Source organism: Balaenoptera physalus (assembly GCF_965194825.1).
Source record: "Balaenoptera physalus genome assembly, chromosome: 12".
NCBI classification, from domain to species: Eukaryota; Metazoa; Chordata; class Mammalia; order Artiodactyla; family Balaenopteridae; genus Balaenoptera; species Balaenoptera physalus.
This window is the reverse complement of record NC_138897.1, coordinates 54030830-54052166: the sequence shown is the minus strand read 5'-3', so window position 1 is coordinate 54052166 and position 21337 is coordinate 54030830. Positions and strand designations below refer to the sequence as shown.

Sequence of the window (21337 nt, the reverse complement as noted above, 5' to 3'; positions counted from 1 at the left end):
ATGTTTGGTTGTGGAGGGTGCAGTGATGGGAACGCAGAGCTAGATTACACCGAGCTGGACTTTGCGGGGCGGGTTGTGGCGGCCATGGGGTAAGTGCTGAAAGAAGACAAGGAGACGAATTAGTGAAGCTCCAAGACCAAGCTACATGCCTCCTTCTTGGACATCTGAGAGAGGCATATGGTGTAGTGAAAAGAACATCAGCTTAGTGGCCAAAGTCGGTTCTGTCATTGACTAGCTGTGTAGCCTTGGTCAAATGAACGTGTGTACAGCAGTTTGCTTATGTATAAAATGGGAGTCATTAATACCTACCTTGCAGTTGTGTTAGATGGATAAGAGATAACATATATAAAGTCCCTGGTAAGTAATACACGTGCAAAAACTGTTTTTTGGTTTTTTTCTAAAAAACAGCTGACACTCTCTGAAACACAAATTTCCACAGTTTCTAGGGGTATGTGAGTTTGAGTATGAGCATCGTCATGGTCTATTCCTTCTTGCTTCACTCAAACATCATGGAAACAAGCTGAAAGGGAAATCGTATGTCTTCAACGTATCCCTCACCTTTCAGAATAAAGAAAGCAAACAAAAAATTCTCAAAAGTTTTTGTCAACTCATTAAGTGTTAATTAAACATTTTATTTCCCCAGTACAAAATGGAGGGAAAGAAGTTCCAGCCAACAGTGTTTACTGTCTAGTTGGGAAAATAATGTTTTATACAGTAAACAACCAGAGAACAATACAAGGTGGTATGCAAGCCGTTACCAACTAGCTCTCGTTTCAGAAGAAGTGGTCTTAGGGGCTGTGTTTGGCTTGGAAAGGGATCTTGGGGGGCTCCCTAGGGTAGTATTTGAAAGTGGGCTTTGGAGGCAGCAGATAGGAATGAGTCCTGGAACCACTACCAGTAGTTTTTGTCTGGTCACTAAATTCTAATCCTTGATCACCTCATTTGCAAAAAGAAGAAAATATTTGTTTCTCGGGGTGTTTTAAAGATTAAACAAGATAACATATATAGATCACTAAGCACAGACTCTGGCACATAGTGAGATCAACAAATTGGCTATATAAGTGTGTTTCTTGTTAAAGGTGAATCTTAAAAAAAATCACAGGAGTTATCAAGGATGTGGAGAAATTGGAGCCCTCGTGCATTGCTTGTGGGAATGTAAAATAGTGCAGCCACTCTGGAAAACAGTCTGGCAGGTTTTCAAAATATTAAACATGGAGTTACCATATGACCTAGCTATTCCACTCCAAGAGAAGTGAAAACATATATACACACAAACTTGTACACAAACATTCAGAGTATCATTATTCTTAATAGCCCCAAAGTGGAGACAACCCAAATGGCCATCAGCTGATGAACGGATGAACATAATGTCGTGTAGCCACACAGTGAAATATTATTCAGTAATAGAAAAGAATGAAGTACTGATACACGCTAAAACGTGGGTGAACCTTGAAATCTAAGTGAAAGAAGCCAGGCACAAAAAATCACATAGCATATGATTCCATTTATGTGAAACGTCCAGAATAGGTGAATCCTCCATAGAGATCAAAGTAGATTTATGGCTGCCAGGGGATGGTGTGGGTGGTCCTGAGAAGAGAATAACTACTAATGGATTTGAGTTTCCTTTTGGGGGTGATAAAAATATTCTGGAATTAGATATTGGTGGTGGTTGCTCAACATTGCGAATGTACTAAGTGCCTGTACACTTTAAACTAGTGAACTATATGGTATGTGAACTATATCTCAATAAAGCTGTGGGGGAAAAAAAAAAAAAGAGGTGAATCTTAAAAGACATGAGGTATTTGGACAAGTAGAGAGAAGCAAGCTGGCAGAGCAGAGGAGACACAGACAATGTGATCCGAGCAGCTGAGCCGTGGGTTTGAGAGAATTTGCGGGGGGGTAGGCGCCGCCAAGGTGGGTCGTTTAACATCACGTGTAATAGTTCAGAGTCAGCCTGCGATGCAGTCTGAGGCCTCCTTGGGGTGATAGGAAGGGCAGAGAAGATTGAATTTTCCAGATTTATCAGAATATAGCACGGACTGGAGTGAACAGGGGGAAAAAAATCAGAGAACTATATTAGCTGCTGACAAAAGAGGAGATGCCTTCGTGGGTGTGTGTGTTCAAGCTGTGTTTGGGTCCCGGGTGAATGCTTTAGTCTGTGAAGGACCCGCGGTGGTCAGAGCAGGGCCTCTTCGTGGCTGCAGTGCGCGGTGCGGCCCCTGGTGGGCGCTGTGGACCGGAGCGGATCAGCCTGATGGGGCCTGCAGGGTGCACGCGGAAAGAGCCTCCGTCCTCCCTCACAGTCCGTCTCGCTTTCTGTGAAAATTGTCCTTGAGGTAGGAAGATCCTCATTTGCAGTACAGAACAAACACCAATACGATATTTCATATCTTCTCTGCCATTTTCACCCTTCCCTGTTATTGGAAACTCTCGCCCCCAGTCTTACCTGTAGGATTCTGTCTTCAAATGTGGAATGCTCTTCCTCCCCTTACCAAACCCTCCCTGTCTGTCTTTTCTTTCTTTTTTTTCCTCCTTCAGAATTTCACGATCTTTCATTTTATTCGTCAGTTCTTTTGATTAGCGATGGTAATAGGGCAGAAGAGGGGGAAGATTCTTCTGTTTCATTAGTTTCTGATAAAGTGTGCGGTTTTTCAAGGCTGCTTTCATAAATCTACACACTTTTCTGTCTAGCAGTCTCCCATTTCCCTGTCTCTTGCAGACTCCGGTTTTGCGCTCAGAGGCACGGAGACCTTGAGCCCCTCTACACGGCGCCTTAACTCGCCCCCAGCTGATTCTGAACGTTGAGTTTCTCTTTGCCCTTCAGCTTGCTATTAACCATTTTCCTCTTATTCCTGGATTTTGCCCTTTTCCCTCAAGTTCACCGTTACAGACTTTCTCTTGGGAGCCACCCTCAATTACCACATCAAACCTGGCTCTGGTGGGGATCCAGCTGCCCACTGTACCGGGCCTGTAAGACGATGAATCCTCTCCTCCTCGCCAGCCCACCCCCAAGCAAGTCATACTGAGAAGGAGTCGTTCATAAGTCATCAGTATATCACCTCCCCGGTGGCACCTAGAATGCTTCCTAGGGAAAAACCCCAGAGAATCTTTGTTGTTATTATTATTATTTGTTTTAACAACTCAAGTTATTGTTCAGTGACTCGGTATATGCCTATTTTGATAATATTTAAAGGAATCTTTTGGATGATTGAGCTTTGAAACCTTTTTTATTTTTGTAGTATTTTACCCTATGAGACATATGCAACTTGGGCTGTTGAGCTTAGGGAAGGGGTGAAGGGGTGAAGGGTGCTTGTTCCTGGGTAGCAAAAGTCATAGTAAGTTGCTACCTTGGGCTTCTAGAACAATCTTCTTCATTCTGTGGGGAACTCTCCCCTCCCACCCCTCCCTCTCTCCCTCCCTCCCTCCCTTCTTCTTTTCTTCGTTCCTCCCTTGCTCCCTCCCTCCCTTCCTTCCTTCCATTTACCTTCTTAGAAGCATGACTGTTGCCCCTCATTTCCTTTTAACTGGAAATCAAAGTGTCTTTATCATTCGAAGGCTTTCTTCCCCCTTATCTTCCTCTCTGCCGGCCCCAACCACTGCATCAAGACTCTGCTCATTCTTCAAGTCATCCAAGTAAGCTGAAAAGTCAACCTCTGTGTTTGACTCCAAGCTTTTACAAAGGGCGTTCTTTCCAGAAATGCCTGGCACTACTTACCAGTCCCGCAGAACAGCTTAGCCCCAAACCAGCGAGAAGTTTTTTTTTTTTTCCCCCATCTTTCAGTCTATTCCAAGTGTATAGACAAAATATTCGGGGTTTCCTGGAGTTTTTAGGGCCTGAGAACATTCTGGAGATCTTGAACTTACCACTTGGGTCCAGTATATAATCTGCTGCAGTTGTGAACATGACCCTGCTCCTAGACCCTCAGGTCAACCAGATGTCCCTGCTCCTGGGACCAGCAATGATCTCAGAACACCTGACTCTGAACAGTTTCCTCTAAACCATCTCCCATCCTGGATATCTGAGAATATTGCTGTTCGTCTCATCTCATTGATTCGTTCTTCCACTGATTCATTCTTACAGTCAGTCCACAAATACCTGGAGAAAAGTCTGTGAGAGGCTGTGAGGTTTATGAATATTAGACTTGAATTATAGTCTTAGGCTGTTGCCTGTTCTAAACTTTACTCTCAGTCTTCAGGACTCCTAGAAAAGGAAAGATCATGAATTTAGGCTGCATATAATTTCCTTATCATCAAATAACAACAGTTGTGCTTATACGTCTCTTACTAAACGTAACCATCTATTAGCTTAAGTGCAAGCTTGATTAGAGACATTAGTATTGTTATAAGGAAGCCTTGGTAAGCCCTGGTCCTTTTTCCAGGAGATGGTCTCTAATTAAGGAGAGTTTTCATCTGAGGGACGTACCAGACTCTAACTCTTAATTTGCTTCTGGGCTTTTGTTATTGTGAACTTTGGCCAGTCTTTCAACTTTATCAGTGAGAATGCATTCCAGGAATCTCACATACCCACACCTTCTAGGTAAGGAGGAAGGCACCCAGCCCTCGGGGGGCTACCTTGACCTAGCCCCGCCCCTCAAGGCTCTCCTCTGCTACCCAGCTGAACAGGAGGGTGAGTCGCCTACCCCTGGGCCTCCTCCTGACAATGAAAGAAAGTTTTCATGCCTTGCATATTCCTGTACTCTGGTCTCTATCATTGGTCTTACTCTTCTGGATCGTGAAGGGGCCTTTTGTTTGAGACTTTCAGTAGAAACCAGAGCTTCTCCACGTTGACTCTGTAATGAAGCAATACACTCTATTTCATAGAATCCAAGAAGACATCAATTTTAAGACATATTTTATGTCCCTCACTCACAAAAAAGAATGTGGCCAGTTAAACTATGACAATCATTGATTGTAAGACCATCCTGTGGAAAACAAAATGCACATCTTAGAATCAATAAAATATGTAGCACAGTGGTTTCATGTACAAGTCAGGCTGCTGGGGTTCAAATCTCAGCTCTGTTTTTTAATGTTTGTCCTTGGGCAAGCCACTTAACTTCTCTCTGCCTCAGTTGCCTCATCTGTTGGGATGATAATAATAGTATCTACTTGAGAGGATAGATGAGGATTAAATAAGTGACTATACACAAAGCACGAAACAGTACCTGGGGTGTATAAAGGCTCAATAAATGTCAACAACTTTTAGCTGAATGCTAATAAAAAGAGTAGTTAACACTAATATTATTGAGCACTTATTAAGTTTGGGGTGCGGTGCCAACCACTTTATATGGATTACTTTATTTGTAATTATCACAGTAATCCAAGGAGGAAGATGCCATGATTATTCCCACTCATCAGAGGAAAATTTACAGGGTATAAGCCTCTTGAATAAATTCCCCAGAGTTCCTCTTTTTTTGCTTAACATTTTGCTTTTAACATATTAAATACAATTTTTGTTTCCCTTTTCCTCTTAATCAGAAACAGATTTACTGTGGCCCTAATGAAGCTCAGGCTCAAGACCCCTCAGTTACACAGGCTCCCTCTCAAGACCTATGAGCCATACTGGAGAATTGACAGAGTGCTGTGACAGGCAGAGAGAAGACGGTTAGACACACACCTCTCCTGCCCACCCCCCGCCACCCCGAGCCTGCAGAAAACTTCACATTTGAGATGGGCCTGGAGCGAGATCGGAGTTTGGCAGAATGAAAAGGGGTAGTGAAAACCTGTCTAGGCAGAGGGAACGACACAAGTTCAGGTCTTCAGGGGCAGAAGGTCTTGGACCAGAAGATTAGGCAGTGAGACTGAAAATGGGATTTATGGGAGACGTAAGTATGAGAGACTTAAAAAGGGGATGATGTATTAGTTTCCTATTGCTGCTGTAACAAATGGCCACAAACTTAGTGGTGGAAAGTAACACAAATGTATTATCTTATCGTTCTGAAGGTCAGAAATCTAAAATCAAGGTGTCAGTAGGATTGTGCTCCTTCAGGAGGCTCTGGGGCAGAAACCATTTCCTTGCTTTTTACGGCTTCTAGAGGTCGCCTGCATTCCTTGGCTTGTGTTCCCTTCCTCATATCCCTCCAATCTCTTTCTTCCATTGTTGCATCCCGCTACTACTCACTCTCGTACTCCTGCCTCCTTCTTATAACGACCCTTGTCATTATATTTGGCCATCCTGGATAACCTAGGATATTCTTCCCGTGTCAAGATTATTAATTTAATCACATCTGCAATATCCCTTTTTCCATGTAAGATAATATATTCATAGTTTTCAAAAGACGCAGACCTAGAGAATGGACTTGAGGACATGGGGAGGGAGAAGGGTAAGCTGGGATGAAGTGAGAGTGGCATGGACATATATACACTACCAAATGTAAAATAGATAGCTAGTGGGAAGCAGCCGCATAGCACAGGGAGATCAGCTTGGTGCTTTGTGACCACCTAGAGGGGTGGGATAGGGAGGGTGGGAGGGAGACGCAAGAGGGAGGGGATATGGGGATATGTGTATACATATAGCTGATTCACTTTGTTATACAGCAGAAACTAACACAAAACTGTAAAGCACTTATACTCCAATAAAGACTTAAAAAAAAAAGGTAATAGGACTTCCCTGGTGGCGCAGTGGTTAAGAATCCGCCTGCCAATGCAGGGGACACGGGTTTGAGCCCTGGTCTGGGAAGATCCCACATGCCTCAGAGCAACTAAGCCCGTGCGCCACAACTACTGAGCCAGTGCTCTAGAGCCCGCGAGCTACAACTACTGAGCCCGCGTGCCACAACTACTGAAGCCCGCGTGCCTAGAGCCAGTGCTCCGCAACAAGAGAAGCCACCGAAATGAGACGCCCATGCACCGCAACCAGAGAAAGCCCACGTGCAGCAACGAAGACCCAATGCAGCCAAAAATAAATAAATTAATTTTAAAATCCTTTTAAAAAAAAAGGTAATATATTCATAGTTTCCAGAGATAGAACGTAGACATCTTGGGGAGTGTGGCATTCTTCAGCCTACTCCACATACGATAAAATTTGCATTTCAACAATTGATGGAAGAGGAGAGAAGGGAGTTAGGGAGGCCAGCTAAAAGACTGATTAATATTTCAGATGAGAGATAATCAGGTCACGGACTAAGACAGTAGGGAGAGAGAGGTGGCATCCCACTGGAGATGTTGGAAGGTAGACTCACTCTCAAAGCTTCATTCTGAGCATTTGCATCTCTAACAGTGCCCATGGGAGTGGCTCTTGAACCCACATTGAGTAGGATGCCCTGGGGAACATCAACATTCAAGGGATGGTGTGAGAAGGAACCCCAAAGACAGAGCCCATGGATTCAGAGAAGTCAGAAGAGTCCCAAGTGAAGATGGTGTCCTGAAGCCCCCAGGTGAAGATGATTCTAAGGAGCATGGGGTCGAGAGAGGAAAAGAATGATCCTGAAAACTGCCCATAGATTGGGCTCTCCGTCATCGGTGTGCTTCATGAAAGCAGTTTTGATGAGGTCGTGGGAGCATAGGGCCTCCACCATCTTTCTCCACTGCCTCTGCATACACTCTGGGCAGCTACATTTGTCTAGAAGTGGGGAGCCAGGTGCGTAGAGATGGGCAGAGGCAGGGAACACTCCCTTTTAACTTCAGCAGCAGCCGTGCTGTGGGATTGGCGCTCAGCCGTGGGCTCGCAGTTTGTGGGCCTGGTCTTTGCTCTGGGTGTGCTGCCATCTCCAACACAAGAGCTTATTTTGGGACATGCAGAGTATTTATTTGTAAAGATACAAAACAGCAAACAGCCTGAAATAATGGGTCTCATGAATATTCTGCAATTGCACCAGCGGTTCCAAGAGGCCCAACCTAGTTGACTGAAGGAAGGGGCTCCAGGATAAAGACTGATGTCCACCCGCTTCCTTATTCATTTCACTCTTCCACGGGTTTCTACCACGTATAATTATTTTCTCTTGGTGTTATATTTTATGTTATCTTTTCTCCCCCGAGTGTTAGAAACAGATAGTTTTCTTTGTTTGAAGTGTCCATGGACCTAAAATTTTGGGATTATATAATTCAGTAGTAAATGCCATGCATCTTAGACTACATTAACTATTGCTGATTTATCCTGATATGCTCTATTTTGATGTCTTTCTATCTCTCTCTCAGTAGCCATCTACCCTTTTAATAGTGCAGTGTTGCACATCTGTTAAGGCTTAAATTGGCTAGCTTTTTCACCTCTGTATTCTGACTCCACCAATGGAGACCTCAACCAAGCAGCAAGCAGATGTCCACAGAATGATGGTGAGGATTTGTGCAGGAAAATACTAATAAGGAAAGAAAGAAAATAGCCCTGGAAGCCAGTAAGTTCTGTTTATTCACTGACAAAGAAGTGGCTATTTAAAAATGGATTTTCAGGAAGGAAAAAACATCAAGTAAAAGTAAAAGTTAATTTTAGAAATTTTAGTTTAGATTGAAAATTGCTGATTTGCTTATTACTTTTATTTTTAAGAGAGACTTTTATTTATTTATTCATTTTTGTCACTAGACAATGAATTAAGCAAACCTTTATTGAAGCTTAAATTATGGTACAGTAATACATTTCAACTGATTTAAGTCCAACACCATGAAGAGAGAAATTATGGCACCAAAATTTTCCCTCCTCTGTCATACACACTAGGATTAATTTAGATTACTATTCAATCTATAGCTTTCATTTTTCTAGGCTTTGTTCCATACAAATTTGTGCAGTTTTTCAACATTAAATAGAAATCTTAAATCTATTGCGGGGGAGAAATCAGACCTCAAGCCAATAAATGTTCATCAAATCTAGTGGGACACTGTTCAAGAACAAAATCTACTTTGAGCATTGGTCCTCATAATAGCACCAAAACATTAGGTACTGGGCACTAATTACACAATCGGACTGATCCATTGATTGAAAGCTTCTTCAATGAAGCTTTGAATCAACAACATGTTTAAAAGTCAAAAGTGTTCCAACCAGTTGATTTCAAACCAAGTAGAATTTATGTTTAGAAACACTAAAAGAAAGTGTTTCATTTATAAATATGGAAGGAACAAAAACATCACTGCATCAATCCAGAAAGAATCAAAAATTGTTTGAGGACAAGAAGAAATACAAAATTGAGTCAGCTTTGCTCTTTTCTCAGCTGCTTAAATGTCCATATTAGCAAATACAGCTAAAAGATGCCAACTCTTTTAAGCCTATATTTCTAGTCATTTCCCATTGACCATTTTGGAATTTTGTATGTTATGTTTTATGCATAGCATTCTGCTTCACTGTGTGGTATGTCTGAATGACCTGAACAGTTCTCATTCATCACTTGATGCTACTCCATGGTGAAAGAAATACCAGTAAGAGGAACCGTCAGAACACTATCACATGCATCACAAAGTCACAGAACTTTCTAAGTCACAAGATGGCAAAGACATCGATTCTGCCTTGAACCAAAGTTTATGGCATTACCATTAATAGAAATTAGTGGAAATGGCTACGAAAGTAAAAGTTAAGGTGAATCATCTGAGCTGACTTGACTTGTTGAATCCAATACAACCTTTATCTTAAATCTCCTTGCTAACAAATTTAGTGATAATTCTTTTATACTACTACTTAGCAAGTTAATAAAGGCATGGTACTCATGAGAAGCTAATCTCATTTAATGGGGGGGCACAGAATGGCATACAGTTTCTATACAGTTCTGTCAATATTCCCTAGTATCAATCTATACCTTCTTTGCTAGTCAACACCAGCTTATTCCAAAAGAGCTCATGGTAATGAAAAATGCCAAACTCCCTTGACCTTAAAAGAAAATTAAGCCCAGTGTCCATCCCCCCGTTCCCCCTCTGGGGTGTAAGGTTAGTGTAAACCCACAGTGTAACAGTGTATTGCTTTATGGAGGGGCTGTGGTTGGGAGGGAGACACCATGGTGAGGAACGAATCAATTAAAGTAACACAAGTATAGGAAGCAGTGAGATAGTAATACACGAAATGGATAACTGCAGTCATTTTCGTAGAGGACTCGACTCGTGGAAGAAGAACTTTGGTGCTGCAAAAACATCTGTATGAAGTAGAAATTGGTTTCAATAACATTAGTAGAGAATATGTTCTAGAAAGTGGAGGTAACTGGATGCAAAATCCTGGTAGCAGTTGAATAGAACAGTCCCAGATGGCTAGGCTGAGGCCAACACCTAATGAGGACAAAAGCCCTGTCTGTGCGGAATTTTGGATGATACCTGGAGAAATATTACACTGTGCATAAAGCAAATTGAATTGTTTTCACAAGTGTTGTAAAGTTTCATATAGTAAAAGGTTTTTTCTACATGCACTTCAATTTCACAGCAAGAGTGGCATAGGATACCTAAATGCAGAAGAGAGCATTCATGCAAGATATCTAACTCCTTGATATAATAATGCATACAAATCAAAATGATTACACTATCATTACATCTAGGGCTTTCTGCAACTACAAGGTGGTGGTTATGGAAAGCATGGCCCTTGGTATCAATATCTAAAAAGCAGTCACCACCTTCTTCTGTGTGTGTTCTCTTTTTGCATTTTTTCTTCATTTTTCTTAATCAACTCTGCTATTGTTGCTGCTTCTTAGCAAAACTGGTAAAAACAAAATTGTAATCATTGAACATAGCTCTCTGGCAATCAAGACGTTTAAAACCTTCAATCTTCTGGGGCGAAGAAAGCACTGTGCAACATTTAGAACTCTGATTTACAAACAGGGTGGTCACAATTTTCCTGGCTTGAAGACTTCCATAAGTTTCCTGATCAGGTCATCATAGGAGGTCTGACTTAAGTTTGTTTCAAAGCTAACATAAGAAAATTCTGGTTCTGGAGTGATGTGAATAGTCCAGTAAGTTCCATCCGATTTCATTTCATTCATTGAATACCCACAAGGATTGAACAGTGTGGCATCAATGACAGAACCTGGTATCAGGTCACAAATTCCACTCCCACGAGTGACATCCTTTGCAGTAACACCATCTTTCATGTAGAACTGGTCCATAACGCTGGGTCAAGCTCACTCATCAGAATTTCCAGGGTTTGATCTGGCTGATTGATTACCTGACTTTCTGGGAAATCCAAAGTATACAAGTACCAACAATCAGAATTCATGCGTCGCATACAATATGCTGCTCCATTTGGGAAAATTGCATTAAGAAACTCTGTTTCTTCCTGGAAATTCCTGTGTGGGTACCCTTGGTGAGAAGGCTTCGTGAAATTCTTACCAGAATAAAAGAAGCTTTGAATTGAGTCAAACCCACTGTAATCCCTAGCAAGCTTCAACAGGGGAACCAGTGCTTTCAGCAAGAGGGTGGTACCACATGTCTTCAAAATGAAACGTTTCTTGGAGACAAACATGCTACTCTCACTGAGTACATAAGCTTCCTGCTTGTCAGTTTTTGTCACACTTATGATTGAACATGGCGCATTCTTCAAAAGTATGTCGCGCTCGGATCTTGGGATGGTGCGAAGATCCCCAGATCCTTGGTTTGCGTCGGGTTGTTGCCTGGAGAAGCAAACCTCCAACAGCTTCTCAGTCCCTTCGAAAAAATGTGTATCTTCCATCACCGTGAGACTAGCGAATGACCAACAACTACAGAAAATCAACTAAATTAAATCTCTTCTCCCGCCGCTGCCGCCACCGCTGCGGATTGTTCCAGCTGTGTTACTAAAGTTCAGGTTCCTTTTTTGCTATAATTTTATATTAACTTTTTTTAAAAAAGGGTTAATAAAATTTTCCCGGCTTTTTTTCTTTTCTTTTTTTGGTGAGCGAAAGTTGAACGTGAGTCTGTTGGAAATAGGGGCGGATACAGCTCAGTCTCTTGTAGTCCGCTGTTTCCCCGTTAAAGAGAGTGGAGCGAGCACGAGCTAATGTCGCCAGCCATACTGTGGGAGCTAAAGAAAGATTTTTAGAATCAGAAAAATAACTATTGCTCAGCCATTCAACTTAAAGATATTTAAGTGTTTTAGTTGGCTTATAATCTGACTGTCAAAGTTTAAAACATATTTTAGTTAAAAGAATTTTAAAGCAATTTCCTCTACCCACCTTGAGATTGATATGTTCTTTTCTATTCTCCTGGAGTGGTATTTAAAACAATTGGATTTGAGGTGCATGGACCTAGAGTCTGTCATACAGAGTGAAGTAAGTCAGAAAGAGAAAAACAAATACTGTATGCTAACACATATATATGGAATAATAATTAAAAAAAGGTTCTGATGAACCTAGGGGCAGGACAGGAATAAAGACACAGACGTAGAGAATGGACTTGAGGACACTTGAGGGGGAAGGGTAATATGGGACGAAGTGAGAGATCAGTACTGACATATATTCACTACCAAATGTAAAATGGCTAGCTAGTGGGAAGCAGCCGCAGAGCACAGGGAGATCAGCTCAGCGCTTTGTGTCCACCTAGAGGGGTGGAATAGGGAGGGTGGGACGGAGGCACAAGAGGGAGGGGATATGGGGATATATGTATATGTATAGCTGATTCACTTTGTTATACAGCAGAAACTAACACACCATTGTAAAGCACTTATACTCCAATAAAGATGTTAAAAAAAAAAAGGGCTTCCCTGGTGGTGCAGTGGCTAAGAATCTGCCTGCCAATGCAGGGGACACAGGTTCGAGCCCTGGTCCGGGAAGATCCCACATGCCGCGGAGCAACTAAGCCTGTGCGCCACAACTACTGAGCCTGCACTCTAGAGCCCGCGAGCCACAACTACTGAGCCCACATGCCACAACTGCTGAAGCCCACATGCCTAGAGCCTGTGCTCCGCAACAAGAGAAGCCACCACAGTGAGAAGCCCGCTCACTGCAACGAAGAGTAGCCCTTGCTTGCCGCAACTAGAGAAAGCCCGCACGCAGCAACAAAGACCCATCATAGCCATAAATAAATAAATAAATAAATAAATATATTTATTAAAAACAAAAAACAATTGGATTTGATGTTACAATCATTCTATCATTAGAACACTGGATCAAATAGTCCTATCATTTCATTTGCTTCACAGATGATCACCAAAAAATACTCTTGTCATCAAGGCCTTATAGGTATCTGTGGGGTTTTGTCCACCTGGTGCAGAGTTGGCAAGTTAAACAAACAAAGGAAAACACACAGTGGTGAGTAATGAGTTTGTTTATGGTATTTGTATTGTGGTTGAAGCAGATAAATGGCTAGAGAATTATATTTACTTCCACTGACTGGGAATAGACACTGTGGCACATAGACTTCTGTGAATTCTGCTAGGGCTAGCTACTGGGTCAGCCCCCATCTCTCTAGGAGGTGGAGGTTATGATCTTTTTCAGAAGAGAGATTTGAAGTTCAGGGCTGTTAAGTAAACTATTCTGGGTGACAGAAATCTTGTGTTTCATTGAATTTCAGATGTCATCGGTTGTAAGACCCACTATGATTTTATGTACCACTAAGAAAACAGAAAGTACTCCTACAGCTGTAGCACAGTGATTATTTTATGCCTTAGAATTTTTATTGGAAAGGTGCTTATACTTATTTTGGCATTGATTTTGCTCCTACGTATCTCTTGTGCATATGTAGAAAGAAAACTAAAAATGAAGTAAATTGGCTAAGGAATTTATAAAACTTCATTTTCAGAGTGTGATTCTTATGAATGATTTTCCAACTTGAAGTCTGCAATATTCATGTTTTGCTGTGCAGGCTCGTCCTCTGTGCCATCCAGAGCATGGGTGATGTAGCATTTCCTAAAAGGTTCCTCCACGACTATCTCTAGAATTCCCTTCTGGGCCATTCCACAAGTTTTATCCCTGTCTACAGGCAATGACAACTATGGACAACGATTGCTGGGCGGCAGCGATTCTAAGATGTATTTTGATTTCAGAAATATTAAAATGTGGGTAAAGATGCGTCTTTAGATTCAAACCGAGGTCTGTCTCTCTCTTATCCTGGACACGAAGGAGGCTTTTGTCTTCTGGTTCCAGAAGTTGATGTTTTACTCCAAAGGGCAGGAGCAGGTGCTGGGTTGGATGTGTACTTCAACTTCTTCAGCTCCTTACCGCTCTCTCACTAGATCGCTCAGATCTCCTATGTTCCCTTTCAAACCTCTGATGAAGGCATCTGGGTGAACCTTCGGGGGAAAAGGAAAATCCAAACCCAGTAAAGAACTTGTTCTGGACTTGTTCCCTTTCAACCCTCCCTGGTGATTGCAGGGGAAGTTCTCTGGAGCACACAATTCCATAAACATCGGCATTTCCAGGGTATGAAGATTTTGCTGCTCCATTCTGAGCAAAGAGGTTGGTTAAGAAAATTGTGATGTTTTCCAGGTGCAGAGGACAGTCGCTCTGAGGAATGGACTGTTCTGAATCTTCTTGGGATGCTTTAACTGGTGTTCGTAACCTAACGCTCGTAGCTAAGTTGGGCTGAAAATACCACAATCTGTTGGGGGAGAAAAAAGCCTCATGTCTGTAGGTTTTAGGGGATAATCTACATCATCATAACTCAATCTTAGCACATAATTCAATCTGCCTGGAGAGATGATCTCTTTGCCTAACACCCAGAAGGATAGATCACACCCAAGATGCTCATGTTTTGTGCATGAAAATGCATCTGTATATATTTTCCATTTTGCCATTTCCAGTTTTCTTTGACCGCCAGAGTTTGTTTGATTGTTTTATGTTTGGGCAGCTAGGGACTGAGATACTTCTTTTCTGTTTGTTTCTCCAACTCTTTTTACAGTTTAACAAGTCAAATACAAAACTCAGGGGACTTCGTAAGCCTCGTGATGGTGCTGTGAGTAGCATCACATTATTGATTGCACATACTGCATTGGAATGCCTCGGAAGAGCCCCAAACCAAAACTTGCAGACGCCTGAGGCTCTGAGCTTTCCAATTAGGCTGAAAGTTTCCCTTGATAACCAGTAGTGCTGAAGCTTTTAATATTGTTTTGGTCTATCCGTTCTCAGCAACGTTTTCTAGTTATGAAGGCCAGCGGATCACTTGGTGTCAGCGAGGTAGCTCATCCGACCCACTTGCACGCTTTCTGATCAAATATGCTATCTGAAAAAAAAAAAAAAGTCTTCAGCGTCACGTAAACTGATCATAATTGGGAGCAATTCTTCTTTCCCTTCTTCAATGCTATATCCTCCTGTGCAGCCTATTTTGCATCCAGAGATACATTTGAAAGTCGAAATCCCTTCGAGCTAAATATTCTAAACTGACAGAAGAATTTCTAGTGGCACACCAGCCTGGAGCCACGTTTTTATGAGGACATCACTTTCTATTTCTAAGCTTCAGTGTGCGCTCTTGCTTCCTCATTGCTGGGAGCCATGCCACATCAACTTGCTTCCCTCTCCGCTTTTAATGTTTTTTTAATGGGAGTCCAGTTTTCCACCTAAGTTATGGCTAGCCTTCTGACGAACCATCAGACACCTAAGTAACCAGAATGGAGGTGTCCAGATGTGACGTGGGGGGTAAAGGCAATGGTAAACTTTCATGCCTTTGAACAAAACCATCTTCTAAGAATTCATTTTTACCTGGCCTCTGGGTTTGCCATAAGGCTAAAGGGGGCTTAAGAACAACAATTAAACAATTAATATGTGATCTGAAGTCTTTTCTTGTAAGCCACAAGCTAAAGTAATCATTTCTCAATCTGGCTGCTTTGGTGACTGTGTTGCCTGAACAGTGAGATAGCACTGCTGCATTTTTTTCTCAAGCACAGAATTGCTTGTGGAGCACTGAAGTTAGTTAGCTAATGGAATAAAAGCAAGCATGCTTTGCAGGTAGCTGGTCATTTAGAAGAACTTAAGAAAATATTTGTAAATTACAGTGAGTGATGAATCATTGCAGATGCAAATTCATCAAGGAAGGTGGCATTTCTGTGATAAAGGAAGAAGTATATGTTCTTGAAAGTCAGCAATTTGGATGGCTTTATCTCTACGACTTGGAAGACATTTGCAGAACATTTGGTAATTAAATATGCCCTCAGCTGAGAAATAATGCTCCGGGTTGTCCTGCAGGTAAGTAGAAGGGAAGTGTTCTCTCTGTACCTGGGTTTTAAGAGTTCTGCTTGGAATCACGTGGGTGTTCCGGGTGTATACAATCTATACAATAATATGAGTAAATGTCCTGGCTAAGAAACAGGCAGAATTCATCTTCCTAGATTCACAACAGCTGAGTCTTTCTTGGGATTCAAGCTCAATACCTTCCCCTCCCCCACGAAGCCTTCTTATCCACATTAGCCCACTTTGTGTCATCATCTTCCTTTATTTTTATTTCACCAATCACTGTCTGAAATGATTGTCTTCATTTGTTTGCTGGTTTGTTGATGCCTCTGCCTGGTAGAAAATCACCCATTGAGAGCGGGATGTTGTTACCTGTCTCCTTCACCACTGATTCCCCAGATCCTAGAAGCAGTGCCTGGTACATTGCAGGTCTTCAATAAGTAATGAATGAATGAATGAATGAAAGAAAACAGAATTCTGACTACAGTATAGCTCCAAAGAGAGCTATAGAACATTGGGTGGCTCAGAAGCTGGGTGTGAGATATGGCTGTATATGATGTCTAAAATGTAGTCTAATGAGGTCAGGGATTTTCTTCTTCTTTTTCTTTTGGCCGCGTCCTGCAGCTTGTGGAATCTTAGTTCCCCGACCAGGGATTGAATCCGGGCCACCATAGTGAAAGCACAGAATCCTAACCATTGGGCAGCCAGGGAATTCCCAGGAATTTTCTTTATACTTGAAAAAAAATCCCTACAACATCAGGCACAGCGTCTGATATTTTATACTGTTGGAGGTGGGTTAATACAGAGGTCTTGGGGAGATGACCTGGTGTTTCATTCATTCCAGGGCTGTCATAGGGGATGTGCTGGGAGGGAGGGGGTCTCTTCTCGGAGTGCTCACTGACTGGGGGGGTCCCAGGGATAAGACCCCCCCCCAGTAGCAATTTACCTGGATTGACAGGGACCATCCTCTCCAGTGTGGAAATTCCTTGAACAAAGCTTGAAATTCCTTGAATAAAGCCTTTTTCCTTGGACAAAGGATAGATAAGTATTCTAGCAATCGATTAATATTTTGGGTGCTTTCAGTTAAACCAGTCCTTGCCGCCTTTTACATCGGTAAAAACTGTTCTTGCCAAAAAAGCAGTTTGGCTGACGGAGTCTGATATTCATTAGAAAGATTAGTAACTTAAAGAAAAGTACTCCTTTGAATTTGATGTATTTTACAGGAAGGGGCCTAGTTTGATGTTGCCCAGCTTAACTTTTCATCCAAATTGCCCTTGAGGAATGTTTTTTAATCTGATGCATTTTTATCCCTATCTTCTGAAGTGGCATTTTTTTTTTTTTTAAATGGGAGGATAGAGTAACATGGAAAGCAGCTTTTATTCACTCCAAGGACAGCAAACGCACATACAACCAAGGGCGGGCAGAGTTAGTCTCTGGGTACATATATTAGCCTAAGGGTGTCATGGGTGCCTGTGTATTACTCAGGAAACTCTTTAAAAATAATTACCTTGCGATTAGTATCTGATGCCAATGGTATATTTTCACTTTAAAAGTCAGAGGTCTTTATTTCCTTGAGACAATGAATGAACTTCTTTTCACCTTGTTCTTGGCTGCTTTTCTTCCTTTATCTTAATATAGCCACACTCACCCAGACACGCACGCTGGCCGACTGCCCCCTGCCAATGGTAGATTTTCCAGTGAAACAGTTTCTCTTCATATTATAATTCCAGTCTAGTCAAATTAGAAATACCTACTTATCTCCCTTTTATATTTAAGGTGTATATTCTCTTCCAGGTGGTGTATAAACAGAAAAATGGTATTAACATTTTCTTATGGATGCTATCTAATGCTTCCGTTGGGTCCAGCTACCAACAGAAGCCATCCGGAGGATGAGTTTACAAGTTTAACTAAATGTGGGAAACAGATAGAGGCACAATAGCGCTCTTCCCAGCTAAAGCTCATTAATAAAATTTTGGTCACGTTCAAAGACTTCAAAAATGAGTTTGGGGGGCAATTTTGGGTCCAGCCTTTAAGCACCAACCACTGCCTGTCTCTCCTGTCTCTCTCGTCACTTCAGCAGCTCCAAGAGGACAGTGGATAATGTATGGCTGGTGGCAATGACTGCATTGTAAACCACATGTGGAAAAGCCGTAATAGACGGCTTTGATGTCAAAAAGCCACAGCCCACCAATCAGAAGTCAGAGTGATGGGTTAGGAATTGTCAGTCTATTGTTACTGGCTTTTCAAAAATAAGGAGCTGGGACTTCCCTGGCGGTCCAGTGGTTAAGGCTCCGCGCTTCCACTGCAGGGAGTGCGGCTTCGATCCCTCATCAGGGAACTAAGATCCCGCATGCCATGGGGTGCCACCCAAAAAATAAAAATAAAAAATAAGGAGCTAATGAAATCTGCTTCTAGGGAGGGACATATATGTTAACGGACTATTTTGGAAAAAAAATTTAGGTAAGTGTCCCACAGTATTGGACTTATTTGAAGTATTTCATACATGTTTTCTAAAATAGAGACGTGCAGGGAAAAAAAAGGGCGTGCCTGGGAAGCTGGTAGGGTTCTCAGAAGGTAAGGTACCGCCTGCTAGAATTTGTCCTTAAAGTGTTTCATTATGTTTCGCCCTGAAAAACAGGTGAGAGAGGGAAGAACCTGGAACAAGGGAGAAGGGAGGAAGAAGGATGGGGTTCAGGAATATGGCCAAACTGGATTCTCCTCTGTAACTGGGGAGGAAAGGCTTCCCTTAAGAAGCTTGCATGTCATATTTAACTGGTTCCTTCCTATAACATCTTGACTTAATAAAGAGACTAGCAAAAGGAAAAGAAAAGAAAAATGAAAGAAAAAGTCCGCAACAAGACAATAAAAAGTTTCCTCCTCACACCCACCACCGTGGGAGTTTTTCCTTTGTGCCTCGTGGCTTATCCCACTGAAACTTATCAGTTTTTGCTTTTATGCTGGAAATGCCCAAAAAACATTTGAAGCTTGCTAGCCGCCCCTTGGGGTGAGAAGTTTTCACAACGTGTCTCCAGGGAAGCCCAGGGGGCCAGGGTAGGGGAAGAGGTGTCCTTCTCTCCCTCGTGGGGGAACAAAGGACAGAACCTCAAAGTTCTTGCCCCAGTGTGTGACCTCGGGGCCGAAGGCAAAACATTTTGTCTCTGGGTCCTAATGATATAAGCTCCCCCGGCTCTGCAACTGTGCTCTATGATGTGACCGGAAAGCTTTGATGGAATTACTATTGCCTCCTCTTTCTCTGCCCAGCCATTTATTATTCTGTATATTTTCAGGAGCTGTGGGAAACTTTCATAACCAAGCCTAAGCCAGGCGAAAACTTGTCCTATTTGGAATTTGTAATGAAGTCAAAACATGGCCTGGATTTTCTGAAAGGCTCCTTTGGCGGCCTGTGACAGCCCTAGGGCACAATCAGACAGGGCTGGAGAGGGCCTGGGAGCAGATTTTGTTACCAAGAATAGGACAGAACAATATTTGCCTCCAAAACACTAGGGCTGCTATTTACCTTCTCAGCTGGAAGAAGGGAGAGATAAATGCAGATTTCACATAAAGTGCAAATACCAATTCTTTCATTTGTAATTTTCAGGATTTTTTTTTCCCCTTAGCTCCCTCTAAACAAAAGGTTAGGGAGAATTTTTAGCATATTTGATTTCCTGACCTAAGGGAAGAAATTCTTTATTTCAGAACTTTTGACCCCCAAAGAGCTGTTACTTTGCCTGAAAGGCTGAATAAAAATTGTTAGACATTTAAAGCAATTGTGGGTTTTGAGACTGCTTTCTTTTGTGCACTGTGCCTGTTGGTGTGTGTCGGATTGCAGGGAAATACTATGAAAAACCAAGTTTCGCTGGGTTTGGATGGAAAACTTCGCCTACTTTTCAGAAGCTCTCGCAAATTATTTACTGGCTTAAACCCGATCCCTCAAAAGGAGCCTCAGTCCCTAACAAAAGTGGTAAGTGGTAAGATGTAGTTCCTAATTTTTATTTAAGTCAAAGGTTAATAGTACAAGGGCGTTTGGTCCCTGAGTGTTTCAAGTTAATGTTTATTTTTTTGCCATCGTTTAAAGAATTTCCTAAGGCCCTTATTTCGCTGCTGAAAGCAGAGTAAGAGAACTCAGATTTCATGCCCCCAGGCTTGAATAAAGGAATAAAAACAGCACAACATTTGCATCTACTTAACAATCTCAGTTCTAAGAGCCCCTTCACAGTGAGAGGGGAAAACCGTATCTCGAGGTGAAATGAAGCTATTCGGAGATATTTGCCAAAAACACAATTCAGAGGAAGATAATCATTGTCAGAAATGACCTAGGAATTCAAGGCCTTATGATTGAAAACACAAAGCTGAGGAAGGTGCATTCTCTTGCCTCCCCGCCTGCCCAGATATCAATGAATATCAGCTAAAGGTGGCTGAAGAACCAATTTCATGCATCTACTGTACGAGGAAATGAACTGAGCCGAGGGCAAAAATAAAATTATACAAATGTTATTATAGACTAGCTTGCTTCTGTCCTAGTTTAATTCAAATTTTAGTGCTGCAGGCTTGGCTTCAGGCATTAGCCTTCCTGAATAAATCAACATTTGCTTACATCTAAATTATTAGGGGAGCATGTGACTCTGTTTATTGTATAAATTATACGCAAGGTTAAAGCATTAACTGTTCAACTGGTTTTGTTCAGTCACCTCACCAACCCTCCCCCGCCCCAGTCAGCTCTCCCCCAAATAGGAAAGAAAAATCTGAAATTACGATTTTTTTTAGACAAACGCAATAACAGAGCCGCAAAGCCTTGTGAACCTGAGGTTGTCGGCTAAAGGTGGGATGGGAGACAATGGTTAGAAAGAAGGAAAGAAAGGAGCCCAAGAAATTGTTCACAAGAGCCCTGAGAGAGTGTCTGCACAGAATGAAACCGTGATATGGTAAATAATCGGTTAAGTTGATTAAGACAGCCAACCAAATGGGATAATTTAATATAAAACTCAGAGAGCCTTTTGGCTAGGGTTTCAGTAGGCAAGGAATTTCAAACTATATGGCAATGTTGGACAAACATTTTTATTGCCTTTATCTATTAGAAGAGAATTGCTTGGTCAAAGGCATCTTTGAAGCATACTTATTCACTCCGTAGTAGATCCTGATTTGTATTGAGACAGTAAGCCTATGAAAAATCGCCACACATAACTACAATTCTATTTGAAATAATTTATCAGATGTAAAACTAAAATTGCTTTCCACCTAATCAGTATTTTTAAGAATTAGCTTAAAATTTTTAATACAATTTTTAAAGGTTACACTCCATTTACAGTTACTACAAAATATTGGCTATATTCCCCATGATGTACAATACATCCTTGTTGCCTATCTTA

At 41.8% G+C, this 21337-nt stretch overlaps 1 pseudogene across 1 annotated transcript; it reads right to left on the bottom strand.

Moving 5' to 3' along the window:
* Positions 1-8514: 8514 nt before the first annotated feature.
* LOC309639899 (S-adenosylmethionine decarboxylase proenzyme pseudogene) lies at positions 8515-21047 on the bottom strand (annotated as a pseudogene). Its single transcript has one exon. The product of its transcript is annotated as an S-adenosylmethionine decarboxylase proenzyme pseudogene (transcript).
* Positions 21048-21337: the final 290 nt, after the last annotated feature.